Raw genomic sequence first — 22606 nt, 5'->3', positions numbered from 1 at the left:
ACTTCTCGGGTGGATTTGGCCTTCAGAGAGAAGTTTTAGGAAGGCAGGAGGAAAGGAGATCTCAGAAGATGGCTTCTGGGCGGCCACGGTGTTTTCCCCGTGAGAAGAGTTCCCCGAATAAATTCTCTGTTGTAGACAGGCAGACGTCTGTTTGGTTCTGAGTTAACCAATAATGATAATTGGGGAGGGGGCCTAATCATGGATTAGGTTTGTCTTTTCTTGAGTATCATAGAAATCACACGCACAGACAATAGGTAATGATTTTTGGTCTGACATCTTCATTCAGCATAATTATTTTAATGTTTACTTATTTTTGAGAGACAGAGAGAGAGCAAGAGAGAGAGCACGAGCGAGCATGAGCGGGGCAGGGGCAGAGAGAGAGGGAGACACAGAATGTGAAGCAGGCTCCAGGCTCCGAGCTGTCAGCACAGAGCCCGACGCGGGGCTCGAACCCACGAACCACGAGATCCTGACCTGAGTGGAAGGCGGATGCTTAACCAACTGAGCCACCCAGGCGCCCCACTCAGCATAATTATTCTGAGATTCATCCAAGTTGTATGCGTCAATAGTTCCTTTCTATTGAGAAGTCGTTTTCCATTGTATGGATGTGCCATAATTGGCTGCTGTTGATGGCCGTTTGGGTTGTTCCCATTTTGCTGGTGACTGTGAACAAAAAGGGCTACGAACATGTATGTCCGAGTCTTCAGCACCAAGCTTTTGGTGCAACTATCAGGACTGACTGGGAGAAATTAATGTATTACTTAGACAATGGTCTAAGGGGCCTGAAAAACAAATGCAGAATGCTTTATAACCAAATAAGCCATTTATGGAAATGACGGCAAAATGAAAGGCAAAATGAAAGGTTCAAATTCCTTATTTATAGACAAAGAACTGAGGTCTGGGCGTCTGGGCAAGTTCACGGTAATGGTGCTGGGAATACGTCTCACATTCAAACGTGAGATGCCACATGGCGTGAGATACAGTCCTTTCTCTCCCCTTTGAAATAGTCATTGGGCACCTACTGTGTGGGGGGCATTGTTTCCACATGTGGTCCCTGGACCAGTGGCTCAGCATCATCTGGGAACTTGCTGGAAATGCAAATTCCCCGGCTCTATCTCAGACCGACCGGATGGGGGACTCAGGGGTGGGTCCCGTGATCTGAGTACTCACAAGCCCTCCAGGTGACTCAGAGGCTTGTGAGAGCCACGGATGCAGGATGCTGGGCTGAACTGGGGCTCCTATTCCCGGGGGCAGGGCAGGGGACAATCGCCGAACAAGAACACAGATTCAAAGACCGTTCAAATCGCGACACGCGTAAAGTACAAAATAAAGCCAAGTGATGGGACAGAGGGGGATGTGCGTGGCTTCTTTAGGGAGGACGGCCAAAGTAGGGGGACCTAATGTGAGATAAGAGTGAGGTCTGGAGGTCTGGGGGGGGGGGTCCGGGCAGAGGGCACAGCATGTGCAAAGACCCAAAGGCGAGGACAAGCTTACCCCGTGGGAGGAAGGATAAGGAGGCCAGTGTGGGTAGAGCATGGTGGGCCTGGGGAAGGCAAAAGGAATGAGGTCTGGGAGGTGAGAGGGGCCAGATCACAGAGGACCTTTTTGGTCTGCGAAGGGAGTATAGCTTTTATTCTAGTATAACTGAGACCCTTGTGTGGGTTATGAAATCAATGTAATGGGTCACGCTTGCAACTGAAAATCAATGAAGTAGAACAGAACAGAATGGATAGGGTAGGACGGGATGCATAGAAAACACCAGAGTGTGCTACACGTGGTAAGGGTGACTCTCATCGCACAGGGACACGGTCACGGGTGTGTGTCTGAGTCATCATGTAAAACGTTTTAGAGGCATCAGAGTCGAGACAACTTGAAAGACGTGCTTTCAGGGTGTTCAGGAGCGGCTGGTTCAGGGTGATGGCATAATCAGATTTAGGTTGTTGCAAAGGTCATGTGGCTCTTGTGTGGGGAATGGCTTTCAGGGGAGCAGGAGTGGACGGGAGCCCGTGAGAAGACTGCTGTGGTCATCTGGGTGAGTCGGGGAGGGCAGTGGCTGAAGTGGGGACAGATTTTGGAGCTCTTAGGCAAAAATATGGCAGAGTTGAATAAAGGGGGAAGGGAGGGAGAAAAGAAATCCAGGATCAAGTGAGAGGTGGTGGGAGAACAGAAATGATTGGCATTTGGAGGGTTTCCCCAGGTGTTACTTGAGGTGGCTCCTGGGGACCTGGGTCCCCAGCCCCAAATCTCTTTGTCCTAACGGTCAGCTGGAGGACCTCCAACCTGCCTCCGTCATCCTTTGGGTCAAGGGGAATAACAGAGAGCCCTGGAGGAAAAAAGGGCTCAAGGCCATGACTTTGACAAAAGGCACCTGCCCCGTGGCAAACAGGCTGCGGTGTGCCTGGTCCAGTGGTCAGAGTAGGGGAGCTCTTTCACAGGGACCCCTTAGTTTGGGGATCCAGGGGGCAGCAGGGGCTGCTGGTGAGGAACCTCTTAAGTTTGTCTAGTCCTCACCACCCTTGACCCACAGGCAGGGAGTCCCCCCGGGGAGGGGGGTGGGATACGTGACATCATTTATTCAACTTTCCTCTGGACCATCACTTTGCCCCCTTTCTGCCATCTCCCACCACCCACCCACGTTGCCCACCACTGCGCAAAGACATGTTTTCAACGAACACAGTCCTGGGCTGAAGTCTGGGGTCTGGCCCTCACTCACCTTGGCTTTCAGTTTCCTATTCACTTGTCCCCCCGAACCCAAAATAGCAGGTCCAGTCAAAGAAGAATGGGTTTTTGTTCCTCCTCTGAAGCACTGTGCTCGTCTCAAAGGCAACGAGACAGCGGCATCCATCATGACAATCAGAAAGATTCACGCAAAACAAGAATTTCACGCCATCAATATTCAGCTTCAGATGTCGTCCTTATCACTTGGGTATTTCAATTGTCTGTTTGAAACGAAGCTGGCACACGGTTTGGGACACACTTAAAGCTTTGCTTTGTTTTGTTTGCTCTCTCTCAATGGGTTGAAACTCCTCAAGCAATAATGAGCCTGACTTGGGAAGCCAGTGTTTATATAAAGTCCAAATGAGCGCTTTCCACAGCAGTGGCTCTAAATAAAACCTTTTGATCTTTTGGTGCCATTGGAAGGGGACTTAAAGGGACATTTTCATAGCGACATTACCCAGGAAGCAGCTACATCAGGGCAGCGCGTCCTCAAGTTAATTTTCTGACTCTCCTCCTCTTCCGGCAGGCGTGGGTGGGTTTGCATGGAACTGTTCCAACACGGTCACACTAGCTGAATGTGGCTCTTTAAAGTTAAATGAAATGAAATGAAAAATTCTGTTCCTCGAGTCTCACTGGCCGCATTTCAAGGCCACATTTCAGCAGTCACACGTGGCCAGTGGCTACCATATTGGACGGCACAAATAGAAAATATTGCAGCCAGTGGAGGAAACCCTAGGGGCCAACACTGGTATATACTCTCCTCCCGTAACCAAGTTCCCCTCAATTATTTGATGCTAACTGCCTATTCTTGGAACCTTCCATTCAGGATGAATTAAAGCCCTCATCACATAGGCTCTGGCTCCCCGTGCAGTGTGGGGAGCCTGAGATGGCCATGGGGGAGTTATGTCACCCAGCCAGACGGAGACCCAGGAAGCGTGACTTCCCCAGCCCTTTACATTCTGTGAATCTGGAGGGGAGACCTAACCCTCTGGTTAGCCCTCCCGCACCCGGTTTGCAAAACCATATTACCGACCCATGAACGAACCAAGGGAACGGCTGAGTCATCTGCCAAAGCCAAGGTAAAGCCAAAGGTGTGACCAGAAATGGCCCGTCGATGGAAACTGAGCAGTAGGAAATCTTGCCCCGTAAAAAGTTCACTGGAGGAAACCTAAACGTGCTCACTGTGCTGCCTATCGGACTCCCATCCCGTCCTTTCTCCTCGTTCCTGTTACATCTCTCACTTGCTTAGACTTTCAGCCGAGGAAGGGTGAGCAAGCCGCCCCCCCCCCCCCCACCCGTGCAGGGGCTTGGCGGGGCGGGGATTTGACGGTCCTGCCCGTGGACGGGAGTCTGAGGGGGTCCGGCTGCCTGGGGCGCAGAGGCCTGCAGGGTGGGGGTGGGGAGCAAGCGACCAGTTGGTCCGGTGGGTTCTGGGTGGCTGGTCACCGAGCAAAGGTGACCCCTGCCGTGTCTGGGTGTGGATTCTGGCCAGACAGCCTCCCGTGAGTGTCTAGACTCCGCCCGTCACCAGCCACACGGCTTCGCCAGTGACTTCGTCCAATTTCCTGATCTGGAAGGTGGAAGACAGCGCCATCCATCTCATGGAGTTGTTCTGAGGGTAGAAGGGAGGCGACATGGAAAGAAAGCGCTTTGCGTGGTGCCCAGCGCGTCTGCTCCCTGTGTGCACAATCTGTTACCGTTGGATTTTGTGCAGATAATGTTGCCCGAGGTATTTTAGCTCCTGTGCAGCCCTAGGGAAGGTGGGGGGTGGGATTCAATTAACCAGCTGGGATTTATATAGGAAAAGCGCTTCCCAAGATTGTATGAAGGTTAGGGAAGAAACTTGTTGATGTGAGTTCTTTAGAAATAAAAATGCAGGGGCGCCTGGGTGGCGCAGTCGGTTAAGCGTCCGACTTCAGCCAGGTCACGATCTCGCGGTCCGTGAGTTCGAGCCCCGCGTCGGGCTCTGGGCTGATGGCTCAGAGCCTGGAGCCTGTTTCCGATTCTGTGTCTCCCTCTCTCTCTGCCCCTCCCCCGTTCATGCTCTGTCTCTCTCCGTCGCAAAAAAAAATAAATAAATGTTGAAAAAAAATTTAAAAAAAAGAAAAAAAGAAATAAAAATGCAAACTGGGGCCCCTGGGTGGCTCAGTTGGTTAAGCGCCCAACTCCTGATTCTGGCTCAGGTCATGATCTCACGGTTCGCGAGTTCAAGCCCCGCGTCGGGCTCTGCACTGACAGCACGGAGCCTGCCTGGGATTCACTCTCTCTCCTTCTCTCTCTCTCTCTCTCTCTCTCTCTCTGCGTCTCCCCAGCTCACGCTTTCTCTCTAAAAATAAATAAATATACTTAAAAAAAAATAAAGATACAAATCGCGTGTCACCATGTGCAAAGTTGTTTGATCCCAGTAGTAAAATACTATTTAAAGTAATTGAGACCCTTACCGCTCGTCGGTTTAGCAACAATCAGGTCTTAACATTCAATACCCAGGAAAATGGGTCTGGTATAGACACACAAGAGGAGTAAAATCTGAGACTTTTCTAGAAGACCCATTTGGTAAAAGAGCAAATCTTGAAACGTTTCTACTCTTTGGCTCTCTGACACCACTTCTAGAAACGTGTCATGAAGAGTGACCATATGCGTGCCCAAGGGTTGGGCTCTAAGAATGTTCAACGCAGTGTTGTTTCATGATGGACTCACACTATGCAGTTGTTAAAAGTCATGTTGTCAAAATGATAAAGGAAAAGGAAGATACCATGTTATATGTACAATTTGAACCTATCAAAAATTTATGTCCGTGGAAACTAGTATCATAAAAGCACTTCCATCTTTTTCAAAAATTATTTTAAAAGTTTATTTATTTCGAGAGAGAGAGAGCGCAGGGGAGGGGCAGAGAGAGAGAGAGGGAGAGAGAGACTCACAAGCAGGCTGTGTACTGACAGGTCGATGTGGGACTCGAACTCATGATCGAACCTCGAGATCGTGACCTGAGCTGAAATCAAGAGTCAGATGGTTAACCAACTGAGCCACCCAGGCGCCCCAAAAGCACTTGTATCTTAATTAATAATCTCAGAATAAATAAATGCCAGAGGATCTATTCCCAACATGTGTCCTGATGGTAAATTAACAAAGGCAAGACAATTCTGTTAGTACACCAAGGCATAAAGGCATTGTTTCTTTTTTTTAATTTATTTTTATTTGTATTTTTTAATTAATTAATTTATTTTTTTAACGTTTATTCATTTGTGAGACAGAGAGAGACAGAGCATGAACGGGGGAGGGGCAGAGAGAGAGGGAGACACAGAATCCGAAACAGGCTCCAGGCTCTGAGCGGTCAGCACAGAGCCCGACGCGGGGCTCGAACCCACGAACTGTGAGATCATGACCTGAGCCGAAGTGGGATGCTCAACCGACTGAGCCACCCAGGCGCCCCTCCTGCAAAGGGCATTGTTTTTTAAAGGCGAGCTAAACATGGCTTTCGAAAGCGAGAATGAAATTTATTTATTATTATTTTTAATATTTCTTTATTTTTTGAGAGAGCTTAAGTGGGGGAGGGGCAGCGAGAGGGGGACAGAGGATCTGAAGCGGGCTCTGCACTGACAGCACAGAGTCCGATGTGGGGCTTGAACTCACGAACTGTGAGATCATGACCTGAGCCGAGGCCAGATGCTCAACGGACTGAGCCCCCCAGGTACCCCAAGAGTGAAATTTATTTTTACTGGAAAGAAAAATCTTTCTTCGTGTATTAATTACATGGAACATTAAAGGGGAAAGAATCCTGTGGAAGTCAAGTCTCTTTTGAGATCCATCTCCAAATAAAAAGTCTATAAATACACACACACACACAAAAAGTGGTCCACATCAAGATCTGAACTACAAATATCTCTGGGAAATAGTTTGGGTAACTTATTTTCATCCTGGTGCTCTTATGTATTTTTCAGTGTACAATTTCCATCTATCGCTCTCACGATCAGAGAAAAGCCAACAGCAATTTTTTTTTCTGTTTTTCAAGGATGCAATAATCTATAAAACAACACATCCAAACTTTTTGAGCTAATGTATGAAATCTTTTAACTCAAACAAGTGTTTTCCTTCGAAGTAATGACCTTGGATTGTTTCACGCTTGCTCTCAGCAATGGTCCTGCTCTTAAGATTATCTTTATAAACTCCTTTTCAGGGCAGCCTGTAAATTACACGTGAAAATCCATCTTATTGAGCTATCCCTGCTTTAATAATGACATCATTAACAAGATAAATTACCGTACTTAGGCCCTACGCTGAGCTCTGAATTCCATTAGGCTGTTTACAAAAACCAAGTGCACCTTCAAAAAGGCTTTTGAAGGTTTGTTGGAACTGCGTATTTTTCACAAGGGCAGAGGAAAGGGTTGTTTTTTTTTTTTTGTTATATTGTTCCAAAAAACGGTGGGCGCCAAACATTTGTTTCTTCCCTTCCTCTGACCCCTTAACCTCTTTACTGTCTGTGGAGAACGTAATCTCAAAAGAACACGTCAGAATATCCACACGCCTCCTTTTCCAGAAGGAACATGTTTTTTCATGAAGTCTTCCCCGAGACGTTGAAATCTCTTCGTCATGGGTCAAAAGTTCCAGGGAACCTTCTCTGTCTGCATCAAACTTCAGAGTCTGCCGAATGAAACCCAAACGAGCTGCTTCGGTGTGGCTTGAACAAGAGACCTCGGCCAGAGGTGTTCCACACTGAGAAATGGAGACCACTTCCTCTATTCGTGCACACGCACGCACACGCAGTAAGGATGCTGGGGGCAGGCTGGGAATATTAGCTCTGCGAGGTCTCCAGGCTGCTTCTGCCTGTGGATTGGAGGAAATGGGTTTCCCATCTTTAGCCCCTGGGTGTTCGGGGTCTAGTAAATCATTTGCTTTCTGTCCCACAGGAATGTTTATCAGCAAATTTGGACCTGCCCAAGTGATAAAACATTCAGGTTGTCCCTTCGTGCCAAAACCCTAGACCACTCCAGGGTTTATAAAATATGCGAACGTTGGTACACATATGTTTTGTTTCTGTTGAATAAGTTGAATTTTGTGGGTAATTTTTGTATAAAAGCATGAACACTCCAAACGAGGTTTAATTTTTGCTTGTGCGGTGTAAGTTCGCCGAGTCTATGTTCTATGGAGTCAATTTTATTTCCTCTATGCACTCATGAGCTCGCAGGCCCATAAACCACTCAGCTTTTATTCATTTGTCCCTGTATTGCTCCTAGTTTTTAGTCTATTCCTTTTATACTATTTTTATTTAGTATTTTATTTATACTATGTTATAACATAGTATTTAATTTATAGTATTTTATTTATACTATTTTATACTATTTTTATTTGGTTGATAGTTTATGAATCTTTGTCTTTATTTCATTACTAACTGTAACTTTTTAATAATAATCTTTGTCTTGATGAATATTTTCTTCGCATGATTAGGTATTAATCCCTTTCCTTTCCTGTGAATTTGCTTGAAACTCGTTTGCCATTATTTTTTGGTCTTTTCTGTACCTATTTGCTTTTCGTATCTCTTGTAAATGACCACTTTGAGACCCTGCCTTTTAACAGGCGAATCTCAACTCTTCACGTTCATTGTTATGATGGTTTTGCTTTTCTTGTTGGTTCCCCGATTTTGTTTTCTGTTAGCTAGGCTTTCAGTCACACACACCTAGGCTGATTTTTAACTGGGGAATGTCCTGTTTTCAGTGATATAACAGTATGTTTAAATGGCAGATATCTGCCTTTTAACATCACCCGTGAGGAGTGGACTTGTATTTAGTTCTCAGCTGTTCCCACCGCTGGTCTAGGATTTGGCATTTTTGCATCTGCTGAGTCAGTTACGACCCAGCCATCCGCCTCTCAGCTTCCAAAACTTTCTTGCTATTCTCTCCCTCCTCCCCTCTCCTCTTCTTCTTGAAGTTCGAAGCCTTATGAAAAGGAAAGGAAAGGAAAGGAAAGGAAAGGAAAGGAAAGGAAAGGAAAGGAAGAAAAGAAAAGAAAAGAAAAGAAAAGAAAAGAAAAGAAAGCAAAACAACAACAAAATTGCCTTTCTTGTAGTTTTGGTGAGGTTTTGGGAGGGAACAAAGTTAGATGCCTCTGTTCCATCAAACATGTTAATCCCAGGGATGCCTGGGTGGCTCAGTCCGGTGAGCCTCTGACTTCAGCTCAGGTCATGGTCTCGAAGTTCGTGAGTTCGAGCCTTGCGTTGAGCTCTGTGCTAACAAACAGCTCAGAGCCTGGAGCCTGCTTCAGATTCTGTCTCTCTCTCTCTCTCTCCCCCTCCCCTGCCCATGCTCTGCCTCTCTCTGTCTCTCAAAAATAAATAGATGTTAAAAAAAAATTAAAAAATAAACCCAAAACATGTTAATCCCCAAAGCACTCCCCTGAAGTTTGCAGGATTTACTTTGTCTCAAATATCTTCACACCTATTTTCCCCAACTGGCAAGAATTTTAAACATGCTTTTCCCCTTTTTTCAGTCCTTGAAGCTCTTGACCGTGCCTCCTCCCCCGATGTCTGGGGGGACGGTGCTCGTATGGCCGATCTTGTGAAGGTCCGCCAGGGTCAGAATAGCCTCCGACGCCATCACAGCTGAGAGATGTCCGTGTGGACCACTCTGGTAACTGGCATCACTCTGTCTGGTGCTTTTGAAGACTGACTCGTGGTTTGGTCACTACGGTGGGAAAATCCTCAGAAATACCCGCCATTAGGCATCTTTTCTACTTGGGCAGTTGAGGATTTTCATCTTCTCTTTCATTGTTCTGTTACTTTTCTTCCTCAATGTTTGCTCATGCTTTTAGAATCTTCCGCTCGGTTGATCCTTTGCATCTTTGGTCCCTTGCGTTTACTGTTTTGTTGTTTTGTTTTTTAATCTTTTTTAATCTTTTATTTTTGGGGGGGGGGTAGGGGCAGAGAGAGAGGGAGACACAGAACCCGAAGCAGGCTCCAGGCTCCGAGCCATCAACACAGAGCCTGACGCGGGGCTCGAACTCACAAACCACAACATCATGACCTGAGCCGGAGTCGGACGCTTGACCGACTGAGCCACCCAGGCACTCCACATTCACTGTTTTCTGCAGTGATTTGAATTTCTTTAGTTTGGGACCTCAACCCTGGTCTGCTCCTCGTCCCGCTGTGATCATGGCCCTGTTAATCGGGGTGGTGACAACTGTGGCCTGGGGCCAGATTAGGTAAGACAGGTTAAGGCATTTGGAGCATTGATGCCTGGCTCACAGTCAAAGCTCCTGAAAGGCGTAGGGTCCTCTCCTAAAACTGCTGGGTCTTTCCTCTGGAGGACCGCTGATTCGTGGGTGGATGGACCTTTCTTAGGTCCTTTTCTCTCTTTTTTTCTTCCTTTCCCTAAAGAACCTTTCCATTAGCGTCGGCCCCCACCCCCCCCACCCCCCCCCCTGCCCCACCCCGCCCCGCCATGAGGTTAGATTTCCCTGCAATTATTGCGCTAATCCCACCAGCCTGTGTTGGATCCTTCCACACGCTGACAGAAGGTCATTGGCGGGTTTGGGGTTGGGGCAGGGTTCGCTAGGGTGTTGAACGGCCAGATCCAGGCCCCCCCTCTGTCAACCTGAGGTCTGGAAAGCCAGCCGTGTGGGAGAAACTGGAGGTTCCCTTCCCGTCCTTCTCTTAAGCTTTTGCCTCGGAAGGTTTGGAGCCTGAGATCTAGCAGCGTTTTTAGCAGAGGGGGGAGTGCAAGCAGGATAATTCCAGAGGTGAGGAGACGTAGCAAGCCGGCTTGGAACTGTGCCATTCTGTCTTTCCTCCCGGATTCCCCTTTCTGCCCCAAGCTGTGTCAGAGAGACGGTTGTCCAGAGCCGAGGTCGATGCCCTTATCCTGTCATCACTTGGTTCCGGGTCTTCCAACACCGGTCATTGTCACAATATCACAGGGTGGCTCCATCGGTGAAGCGTCCCGCTCTTGATTTCGGTTCAGGTCGTGGTCCCAGGGTCATGGGATCGAGCCCCGGGTCTTAAGATGCTCTCTCTCGGGGCGCCTGGGTGGCTCGGTCGGTGAAGCGTCCGACTTCGGCTCAGGTCACGATCTCACGGGTCGTGGGTTCGAGCCCTGCATCGGGCTCTGTGCTGATGGCTCGGAGCCTGGATCCTGCTTCGGGTTCTGTGTCTCCCTCTCTCTCTGCCCCTCCCCCACTCACACCGTCTCCCTCAAGAATAAATAAACATTAAAAAAATTTAAAAACAGAGAGAACTACAGGTCAACACTGTCTCGGGTGCCCCTGAGATAGGCGTGGTCGTTCAGGCAAAGCTCGCAGATGTGATGCTGCTGTTTACCTGCTACAGACGGCAGGGGAGGCGGGGGTGGGGGGGGTGGGGAGCCAGGACTCCCAGAATTCCTGGCCAGTTGGAGGAACTCATTTTGTGGGAGACGTCTATTTGCATGTGATCTGCATACACGTAAACCCCGCAGGACCAACGAGTGTCTTTCTTGCCCGATGTCACTGCACCGACGTGCTAGGGCTCCTTAAATGTTTCTGGAAAGAAGGGCGGAAAGGGCTTCTCCTTTCTCTGTCGTCTTGATTTCCTCAAAACACTTTAACGCATTTTATCTCATTTGATTCTTACAAGGAGACAGGAGGATGGGTCAGCAGCCTGATTTTTATGGGTGAATCACCTGGTGACTTAGCCCAAGAAGTGAATGACGAACACCAAAATCGATGGGGAAACTTGGTGTCACTTTTCTTACCGATCCGCAATGGGCGTTTCATCTACCTGAGAACCTTTCGTGTTTTCCCAATGCCTCTTGCCTGTGTATTCTCAGCAGGCCCTCAGGCTGCTTGTGTAGAGGGAGAAGGCTCAGGTGGTATCACTCCAGTTTGTCTCTGAGGGAACTCCGGGCTACCACGTGGGCAGGCATGCCGGGATACAGGCCTTAGCTGGGCCCAGAACCTTCTGCTACACGTGGTGGGGCAGCCAGGGCTGCCTCAATAGTCTTGGCCCCAAATCAAGAATGGAGGACTTTCTCTACCGGGGCTGCTGGAGGAACAACTCTCCCCATTCCCTGGGCTCCAAGCCCGTGCTCTTCTGTGGTGGGAGGGTGGGGAGGGCTTCGCCTTCGGACAAAACCAGCACCGTTTTCTTCGCTGGGCTTACCCAGCCCACGCGGGAGTGTTTTTGTTTTCTTCTTTTTCCGCCTCTGTGGCATCGATTCTCAAAGTGGGGTTCAGGGCACCCCTGAGGAACCCCTGTCTGAGGTCTGTGACGTCAGTGCTGTTTCTGTGATAGAACTAAGAGAACTGCGTCGCCTGCTTTCACCCTCTTGTGCGTGTTTGGCGAAGCTTTCTGGAGGCTACGTTACCATTACCTAAAAAGGCTGCTACACGTCCGCGTCGTGTGGCGGAGTTTTGGTCGCATCCTTTAAACCAAACACGTTGCGACAGATTGGCAGCAGAAGCAGACGTAAGAATCCAGCTGTCTTTGGATGAACACAGTTTGGATTTTCCTCGGATTAAAGACATCAAAGAAACGGAAAACAGGGCCACTCTTGTCGCTACGTGTTTTTCTTGAGGAAACTTGATCTGTTCTGGAAAAAAAATGTATTATGTCAACGTATAATAGCTATGCTATTGTTTTTTGTTTTTTTTTTTTTAATTTTTTTTTTTCAACGTTTATTTATTTTTGGGACAGAGAGAGACAGAGCATGAACGGGGGAGGGGCAGAGAGAGAGGGAGACACAGAATCGGAAACAGGCTCCAGGCTCCGAGCCCTCAGCCCAGAGCCCGACGCGGGGCTCGAACTCCCGGACCGCGAGATCGTGACCTGGCTGAAGTCGGACGCTTAACCGACTGCGCCACCCAGGCGCCCCACTATTGTTGTTTTTAAGTGAATGAATTCATAGATCTTCTTTAAACTGATCAGTGATAGAGAAGTGTCAACACAACACACGTAGAAAACAAAGCTCGTAGGGAATCCTCGGTAAAGTTTAAGAACGTGAAGAACCCCGTGTACCCGATTCCTTAGGGCCCCGTCACCAATTGCCACAAACTGGGACTCTGAAAAATGGCAGACGTTTATTCTCACACATGTTTTTAAAATGCTTATTTATTTTTCAGAGACGGAGCATGAGCAGGAGAAGGGGCAGAGAGAGATCGAGACACAGAATCTGAAACAGGCTCCAGGCTCCGAACTGTCAGCTCAGAGCCCGACGCGGGGCTCGAACCCACGAACTGCGAGATCATGACCTGAGCCGGAGTCGGCCGCTCAACCGACTGAGCCGCCCAGGCGCCCCTATTCTCACCCTGCCTTGAAGGCCAGGAGTCCAAAATCAGTATCACTGGGTTAGAGGCAGTCTACTTCTGAAGGCTCTGGTGGAGAACCTTCTAGCTTCTGGGGGCTCCCGGTGTCCCTCGGCTTGTGCCACATTCCTCACCATCGTCCTCTTCTCCGTCTCAAATCCCCCAGGGCTTTCTCGTGTAAGGACGCCTGTTGCTGGATTAAGGCTCCCCCTGGGTAATCCCACGCGATCTCATCTCAAGAGCCTTACCTTAATCTCATCTGCAAAGACATTTTTTTCCCCCCGAATAAGGTCACATTCACAGTCTCCGGGGGTGTGGATGTTGACCTAGCTTGTGAGGGGACCGTCATTCCACCCACAATGCCCTGGAACCAACCAGGTCCTCCGCAGCCTCCCCCGCTCCCCAACTTGGTTTTTTAAAGACAGGGATAAAGATCTCACACCCCTCGTGGGATGAACAAGCCAGAACTGAACCCCACACGCCTGCAAAATAGGGACAGTCCTTTGCCACCTACTCTGGCTCTGGCTTTCTTGGGATTTTCCTGAAACTATTCTTTCGTCTGCTGTCATTTCTAAAGCAGTGGTTGGGAAGGGTGGGTAGAGAAACCCCTGTCTATCTCACCCCCAGGAGCCCGCTTGGGCCACATTGCCTGTAGGTGACATCCGACTTTCTCTCAGCGAAGAAAAGAACATTAGGATCCAGAAGTTTCTCTGGATATCCGACTCTGCCCAAATGAAGTTAGAGAAGCTTGAATGGAAGAGGGTCGGAAACATGTGGATTAAATTCTTTTAAAAATGAACAAGGGTGTTAGGAATTGTGGATTGGAAAGAGACTCGGGGCAATGAGTTTCAGGTTTTTGCTGGGACCCAAAATGTCAATCAGGATCAGAATTCGGTGTCGGCCGCCTCCCCCACCGTCCCACCGGGTAGCGGTTAGGAGCTCAGGTTCCCGCACCAGCCTTCTCGGGTTCCAATTCCAGTCCCGTCCTTTGCCAGCTGTGTAAGCGTGGGAATGTCACTGAGCCTCTCGGGGTGTCAGTTTCCTCATTTACAACGCGGGGAAACGAATATGACCTGCCTGGTATCAGTCGGGGTATGCGAGGCTATGTTGCAGTGACAGACGGCCCGAAAACTGTCTGTCGCTTGCAGCAAAGGATTACTTCTCACACTCGCTCCCGGTCCTTGGAGGGAGGCAGGGGTGGCATTCTCTGCCTCCTTCTTGTTGCAGAACCCGGCCGATGGAGCGTGCATCTGGAACGTGACCCGCCTCCCGAAGGGGGAGCGCGATTAAGAGACGCTCAGTCTCTGAGGCCTTTCACCTGGAGGGGAGCCCGTCCCCAAGGCTCGCATTTCATTGGCCGTAATGTGTCACACGGCCACATTGAAGTTCGACGGGGTGGGAGCGTGGGGGTGGGAAGCAGGGAAAGACGGGGGGCGGGTAGCGTATGTTGGGGGACAGCGGCGCACTCTTTCGCTGACCGCACAAGCCGTCGTAGGCATCGCGTGTGCTCAGTACGATGCTTGGTGCATAGTTAGTGCTTGCTGACTATCGTAGCATTCAGGTCATCACACGACAGCTGTCCTGTCCCCCCAGGTCGGCGTGACCCCCGCCGCTATGCAGTGCCCTGGCCGAGGGCTCCCTGCGTGTTCTTTTTGTCCCCCCGGTAAGGTAGGAGAGGAGAAGGGGGAATAGGGACCCATTTGTGGAGCTGAAGCAGAGTGGAACTCTCAGCAGTTCTATTTTTGTTGTTTCTAAATCATTAAGGGGCCTCCTGAACGAAGGGGAGGGCGGGTATTTATCTCCCTTTCCATGTTATGCATTTCTTTACGAAGTAGAGTCTGCTTGGGGAGGTGCCTGGGTGGCTCAGTGGGTGAAGCGTCCAACTTCCGCTCGGGTCAGGATCTCCCAGTCCGTGAGTTCGAGCCCCGCGTCGGGCTCTGTGCTGACGGCTCGGAGCCTGGAGCCTGCTTCGGACTCCGCGCCTCCCTCTCTCTCTGCGCCTCCCCCGCTTGCGCTCTGTCTCTCTCCGTCTCTCAAAAATGAATAAACGTTAAAAAAAAATTGTCATATATAAAAAAAAAAGCAGAGTCTGCTTCAATTCTTTGAGACCCGACATCAAGCACAGTGTCAGGCATATAGTAGATGCTCGATTAGGGTTTGTGGGACGAATGAATGAATAGAAGAATGAATGAATGAGTGAGTGAATGAATCCTAGGAGTGTGTTGTTAAGTTTTGAACAATTGGCTCTCTTGAAAAAAAAAAAAAAAAAAAGCCTTGGCTTGTGCTAGTAACCAATCTCTGTGGTGTAAATACTCTCCCCGTGACGGATCTTGAACGACCGGCGAGATGCCACTGAACGTGGCTGGGAAGCGGTCCGGGATCACCTCCTGGGAGCTGTTTGTGGCAGTTTTGGCACACCATCGATTCCCCTCCACGACCCCCTCACTGTCTGTCAAGGAGGAGCTCACTTAATCAAAAAGCAATCCACTCCATTTCTGCATTGTTCTCTTTATGACCAAACTCTCAGATATAACTGCCTGGTGTCTTCCTTGGAGGAATCCTCCCTCCTTGGCACCGAAGAGTAGAATTAAAGAAGGTGTGTAGATTGTTTTGCTGTGTGACCTCAGACAAGGCCTTTACCCTCTCTGGGCTCCAAGGCATGAGAATGATGAAAACGTGGAAGGTCCAACTTGCCCCAGAGGATGAACGGCGGCCCCCTGGACGGGCCGTGGGAGATGCCTGCAGTTTGGTTCCGGACCCTTGTCCGGCTTAGGCTAAGCATTCCCACCTGGCATGGAACTTTCTCTCCTAAGCACATCCACTGTCCTCACGGACCAGAATCGACACACGTGCTTAGAAATCCTTCTACAAAAATTCCAAAACAGCCCAGCCCAGAGACCGAGCAGCAGGGAACCAAGAAAAACAAAAGGGAAAAAACAATAATTGCCTTATTCTGGAAAGTTCAAATGTGGGCCAGAGCCTGTTTGGACGACTTTAGGGCAATGAAAGCAGTGGAAAATTTCGCTCGCTCACGTCTTTTCACGAAAACCCTCCTGGCGCCATTGCAGGCTCCGGTGGGGGGCGGGGGGGGGGGCCGTCATGCCACAGAATGAATGTGAAAATCACACGCAGCCCTCACCGGCTTCCTAATCTCCAGATATTACAGATGATGGACGATGGTCGGATTTCATCCATGGTCTCTGCGGGGGCCAGACAGCCATGCTGGCTCTCCAGTCTGTGTCGGATGCTGGTGAAATTCGGTGGCGGGGAGGTCTTGGCACCCTCCCTGGCTTGTGAAGGGGGCCTGGTTCTCCCAGGGGGTCTGTCTGTAACCTTGGGGACGAGTGCCGGGCTCCACTGGAGACGGCTGGGTTTCCAAGTCGCCAGGGAGTGAATGGACTATGGTGACCTAAGTGCCCCAGTGACTTCCATTCAAGAGGGTCTGCTACTGAGTTTCCTTCTTCCTGACCCTCTCGGCTGTTGGCCCAGATATCCCAGTCCCTGGGGTATGGCCTGCCCTCCAGGTTCATGCCCACCCCTTGGTTCAGCAGCCCTGCTGCTCTTAGGAGTCATCTGGGACCGTCCCCTCGCCCCTCACATCCAGTGCATCAGTAAGCCTCGCAAATCGTCTCCCTTCTTACTTCTCTTTCTCTCCCGCTATCCTACCACCGTGGTGGCAGGTGGGCGAGGGACAGGGCTCCTAACCCACTGTGAAAACCCAACCAAAAAACCGGGCTCCTCATCCAACCTCTGTCCACACAGGCAAAGCTATGATTTTTCACAAAAAAGCAGCTTTGGATGAACTGGCAAGTGCCAGATTTCGACGCTCGGCCCCCAGCCCGTGGTGGTATTTGGACATGAATTTGCAAATCGTTCTTCTCTTCCCAGGAGACCCCAACAAATAGAAGTATCTGCTCCTCACGCTTTCCTGAAGGCCACTCTCTGTGCCCACCTGGGCAGCAGTGCCAGCCTCCCAGTAGGCGCCCCCTCCCTCTCTTGTGGCCACAATCCATTTGTCCTCTCTCCGGCCACTGGAGTGACCTTCCAAAGACATACATCAGAACAGAAAGGAGGCCCCGGCGGAGGGGGTGGGGGGGCACGGTCGCCCCAGACGAGAACCACTGCTTGATGAAACGTGGTCTTTCCCCTTTTCCTGCCCTGTTCCTTCCTCCACAGTGCTCATGTGACCAGCCATTCTCCTGTTGAATTCTCGGTCTGTGTATCTCCCGCGGAGGTTTTCAAACCAGAACGGAGGCTCAGTTCTTGCTGCAATTTCCCAATCCCCATCTCGGGCTCTGTGCATGGATTAGATTAGCGGGTCTCCAGCCTTCCAAAATTAACAAACTGACGATGCTCTGCGCCATCCCGGGCCTTTTAAACTTGCGCGTAGAGCGGGAATCTCCTGGAGGGTCGGCGAAACACAAATTTCTGGGCCACTCCGGAATTTCTGCTTCAGCAGGTCTGGGGCCGGGGCCCAGGGGACGCTGCTGGGCCGGGGACCGCCCTCTGCAAAGTGCTGGTCTGTGTTAAGTCATTAACACCGTTGGCTTGCGTTCTGGACTCTTCCTCAATCTTGCCTACTTACCGGTTGTGTGTGTGCGCGCGCGTGTGTGTGTGTGTGTGTGTGGAGGGTGTGGGTTGCATTTTTACGATAAAAGGATGACAACATCAGGAGTCTAAATAGAATTGCTGTGCTAATTCCCTCTCCAGGAGCGAGGATTGGGATGTTGCAAGATAGGGGCAGCCTGGTGGGGCCCGTGTCCCTGGTCCGTCAGAGGAGATGCCACCCACAGCCTCACCCCCTCCCAACATGGCCTCTCCTTGCAAGGGCTACTTAACGGGCACCGCGACGGGTCTCGCCTGGCCCCAGCTCCGGGAAACATCCCGGCAGAGCTACACAAACGTAGGAGCCTTTAATAGGCCCGGTTAATTATGCAGCCATTTGAAGGCACGTAATTGTCCTTGCAAAGAAAAATTACGGGTTACCAGACTGTCAGAGGCGGCCTGGCTGAGCTGTCAGCCTGTGCGGGGGCGACTTTTTCATTGAAAATGGTTTCTGTTCTGCTTTGCTGGGTCCACCGCTCCCCTTGAGAAGGGTCCCATCACTCTGCTCAGACACAGACGCCACCCAGGGAGGAAGTGTCAGGAATCAAGTGGGCTTGTCTCGGCCCACAGACAGCAGCAAACGTCAGGGCAGGGGAGAATAATGAGCTATTCCAGGAGATATATTTGTTTTCATTTCTAACCCCGCAGCTAATTCTAAGAAATGAAACTGGCAGTTGTTTTCCTTTAGGTATGTTTGAATTTACAAGTCCTAAGTCTCGGGGAACTAGGTCAACCAGACTTTGCCTGTGCTCACACATCCGACGAATAAAGCTTTTATTTATATCTCTCCCTACTTGCCTCCGAGACAGAATTGAGAGAGCTGACAACAACAGCGACAAAAATCATTTAAAAACTACGATCAACACGGGTTGGTAGAACAGAAACAGCAAGTTAGGTCCAGTGAAAGAGGGTGTAACTGGGCCAACTGCAAGGAGTAACAGTGTCAGTGATGAAGCGTATGCTGCAGTCCTGAGCTTCCTGGGAGCCAGGTCAAAAAGGGAAACGCAGGAAATCTCTTCTCTCTCACTATAGAAAGCAATTATCCGGTTTATTTCTGATACCCAGTACTAAAATAAATTTCTCGTGCTGGGCTTTATAGAGGGCTATTGAGTTACAGCGCTCTCGACAAAAACACGTCAGAGCAAATGCAAATATAGAATTCCTATAATGGCTTCTCGAAATAATCCTGGGTGAAAGTCAATCGGGTAAATGTAGTTCTTCACGGAGCTAATCTGACACGGCTCATGTGCGAAGAGTCCTTGAAACCTCATTTGACCGAAAGATGAACCCTTTTTGAGGAGTAGAGGAATAATAAGACTCCAGCAAACCCTACTATCCCAGCTATTGTGGTCACAAGGAAAAGAGACCAGCACTCGCCTGCTCCAGTAATGGGAGCATTGCAAAGTTACAGTAAATGCCTGATGCTTTCCAAACGCTTTTCATCATGATTAGAATAAACCCTATAAGGCCCTACGTGATCTAGCTCTGTCTGGGTCAGTTCCAGCCTCAGGGCCTTTGCACAGGACACCGTTTCTTCAGTTCTTTGGGTGCCAGACCCCTAGCACTTTAAACCTATGCCCAAATGTCCCTTCCTTAGAGATGCCTTCCCTGACCACCTAACAGACATGGCCCCTCTCACCTTTGAGTCACTCTCTGTCACATTAGTCTGTTTCATTTTGTCTTCACAGCAGCCGTCACTCTGAAACTACCTTTTACTTTTTTCACTTGTTTTCTCTCTCCCCTCATCGTGAGACCAGGAATTGTGTCTCTTACTCCTGAATCCCCTGTGCCTTGAACAGTGCCAGGGAGTTAGGGCATGCCTAAAAATTATGTGCCGAATGAATAAATAAATTAGTATACGATACGTATTTGGCAGTCATCAAATGCCAAGAATATGAGCCCTGGTCAGGGCTGTCGTGTACAGTGGTGGGGGTTGCACACTGCACAACTGCAGGAGATGCTGTCACTGACGTATGGCACTCCTCTCCCCAAGACATACACTGCACACCCTACGTGGCTATGTGCAGGCAACTGTGGGGTATGCGTCCTCTTGGGGACAGGAACTGGAAAGATCTCATTTCCAAGAAGGTACAAAGACCCCAGCTTCCGGGACCCGAGGAGTTTCCCTCCAGGCAAGACCCTTTTACACTCCTTGTTTCACCTTTTCTCTGTGTGTCATCTGGTGGATCCTCTATCATTCAGACACCCTTGACTTCTCTTTGGATTATCTTGGTCATAGGTGCGTCTTAGATTGGCCATAGCTCCCCAGTGCCTCTCCTGCTCGTGTGTCCTCTTAGCCTCACGCCTTTCCGTTCCTGTCACCAGTCTCCTGGTCCCTTCCACACCCCCCATGCAAATTCGCAAGAAGGAAGATCTTTACTGGTCTCACTTGTCCTCTTTGGAGAGCGTCTTCATGCCAAGCGTCCCCATTGGTTGACAGCCAGCCAATGGTTGGCCGCTGACATCGACTTACCATTTCTGTCCAATCGGCTGCACTTCTGAGGCACAAGGCCTCTGGTACAGGCTGGGTCCCACCCAGGAAATGTCTGTTGGTGCCGCTGCCCCTCCCCTCCTTGAAGCCTGGGGCACAGCACTGACCCGGCCGGCCCCCCGCTCCGCGTGTCTAAGGAGAGCCGGGAAAAGGCCGCGCAATGACAGAGAACAGAACGGTTTGTCCGAAAACCAAACGGACGAGGGGCAGGGCTGCTGTCCCATGGCGGAGACCGAGCCGGGAAATCGGACTTCTTGCCAACTTTAGACACACGCAGAGCTATGATTGTGCTCTGGGATCGTCCAGGAGAAACGCTCCTAGGGAAGCACAGGCCCTCCCGCTGCGTCACATCCTCTAAAGTGGCGTCTGAAAACCAGCCTCATGGCCTATTGGGAATGAGGGCTTTCTCGCAGACTGCCCGCTTTACACCTGAGCAAAGGGAAGTCCAGAGAGGTTGAGCGACTGGATGACTTCAGCAGCGTCACCCAGCATCCGCATGGAGCCCAGCTCTCCCCCGCCGTTGGCCTTCTCGTGATGTCCTTCTCTGAAGCCACACTGCCTCTCTCAGGTACGCTTTCCGGAGCCGCCCTCCCCCCACCCCCTGTAACTTCCCAGAGATGTGAGTGATGTTCATTTTGCATCCCTACGATGCCTGCCATTGCCTTCCAGATGGTGATGATTAGGGTTGATGGACATGAAGCCTATTAGACTATTGCCTTCTTTCTTTTTTTAAATATTTATTTGGGGGGGGGGGAGGGGCAGAGAGAGAGGGAGACACAGAATGGGAAGCAGGCTCCAGGCTCTGAGCTGTCAGCACAGAGCCCGCCGCGGGGCTCGAACTCACGCGCCACGAGATCACGACCTGAGCCGAAGTCGGATGCTCAACAGACTGAGCCCCCCCAGAAGACTGTCTTCTTAAAGCATTTCAGAGGTTGCATATTCGCACCTCAGGGCCTTTGCACTTGCCGTGCCTTTGCCCGGAATCCTCATCCCCCAGAGAGTCTCACGGCTTGCTCTCGGACGTTATTCTTCTACTCAAATGGCCTCTCCCTAAAGGGTCTTTTTTCAACCTCCTCGTTTTCGTTAGTACCCATCATGCCGTCTTCCTTCACCATGTTCTGCCTGTCAGCAGCCATCACCACCTGGTGTTATAACATTTGTTTGTGCGCAATCTCTCTTGTCCACTGGAATGTCGGCTCCACGAGGGCAGCAGAGACATCGTTTTATTCTTTCCCGTGTTCCCAGAAACTTGAACAGTGCCTGGCACGGAACAGAAGTTAATAATTACTTAGTGAACAAACAAATGCCTAATCCATATTTATTTCCTCGTTGGCACTTTCTGCTGCCGCAAAGGGAAGGGTTCCATCCAATGATAAGGCTCTGGGAGGTGACTAACTTGTCCCAGTCTGCCGGGACTTTCCTGGGCTTAGCCCTGAAGTCCAGCGTCTCCAGTCCGGCAGCCTGGGTGGGTCGGCTACCCTGGAGCTGTGATTTCATAGCCGGGTCACACATGCTGGTAACAACAGCAGCTAATCCTTGCAGGGCCCTGGCTGAGTTCCAGACGTTGCCCTAAGCCCTTTGGGGTAACCGTGTTTCACTTAATGTGGTGGCAATCCCGTTTGGCAGATGTGGAAACTGAGGCGCAAAGCTAGGTGGCGGAGAGGGGCTTTGAACCCACACACTTCAGCCCCAAAGTCCAGGCTGCTGTCCCCACAGCTGGCCTCCCTCTTTCTTGGTTACGCGTGACAAGCTTCGCCAGCACCCACGGTGCTCAAATCCCAGCCCCCTGCCCCTGCCAGCCAGAGAGAGGACCCCCCAAACCAGCCGACCAAGGAAGGGCCTCCTGTCGGCTCAGTCCCCAAGTCCCTGCGGCTGGCAGGACGCCTGCTGTCCGTGAGCTCATGCCTGTGCTGCTTCCATCACTCTGGCACCCGCTACAGCTGGTAGAAAATATGTGTCTGGATAAATAACTAACTAACTAAAGTGGGCAGAGTCACGGTAAGTGGCATGGGCCGTAAATAGCCCTGCAACACGGGGAACCGGGCGAGCAGTCGAGAGCCCTCCTTTGAAGGATCAAACACTGGCCGTAAATGCCAGGGAGGGGGGTTATGAGCTGAGAATGAGCCTGTCCTCCCCTGGCCTGGGACGGCTGTCGTGCCGCCCCCCCCCCCACCTCGGGATGGGAGTGCAGTGGGGTGCCGGCCAGGGGCTCGCCCGACCCACCGGGGTGCGCCTCATGGCGCAGAGCAGGGCGCTGGGCCTCCCGTGTGTCCATATCTCATTCACCGAACCCGTTTTTCACTTGCCGAGGCCCGAACTCTGTGAGTATGTTGCCTGCTCGAAAAATAAAAGAGAACTGCCATGAAACACACAAACTTCCCTCTGCACCTGTCTAAGCAGCCCCCCCAAAACACCCACAGAAAGCAGTGTGGCCCTCCCCCCAAGCCCCCAACGTTTTTATTACACGTATTTCATACTCAAACGCTCCAGCGTGCACCTGCCAGGCTGGAGTGATGTCTCCTCCGG

General features: G+C 50.5%; 1 long non-coding RNA gene across 1 annotated transcript; it reads right to left on the bottom strand.

Annotated features, from left to right (window-relative positions):
* Nucleotides 1-486: 486 nt before the first annotated feature.
* Nucleotides 487-21953, bottom strand: LOC123587779. The gene is made up of 3 exons (XR_006707519.1): nucleotides 20989-21953; nucleotides 11167-11172; nucleotides 487-522 (listed from the first exon to the last, which is right to left on the bottom strand). It is a non-coding gene; the product is annotated as an uncharacterized LOC123587779 (long non-coding RNA).
* Between the last annotated feature and the right edge of the window lie 653 nt (nucleotides 21954-22606).

The sequence above is a fragment of the Leopardus geoffroyi genome, chromosome D3 (genome assembly GCF_018350155.1).
Source record: "Leopardus geoffroyi isolate Oge1 chromosome D3, O.geoffroyi_Oge1_pat1.0, whole genome shotgun sequence".
Taxonomy (NCBI): Eukaryota; Metazoa; Chordata; class Mammalia; order Carnivora; family Felidae; genus Leopardus; species Leopardus geoffroyi.
The sequence above is the reverse complement of the archived record's forward strand: the minus strand, read 5'-3'. Positions and strand labels throughout refer to the sequence as shown.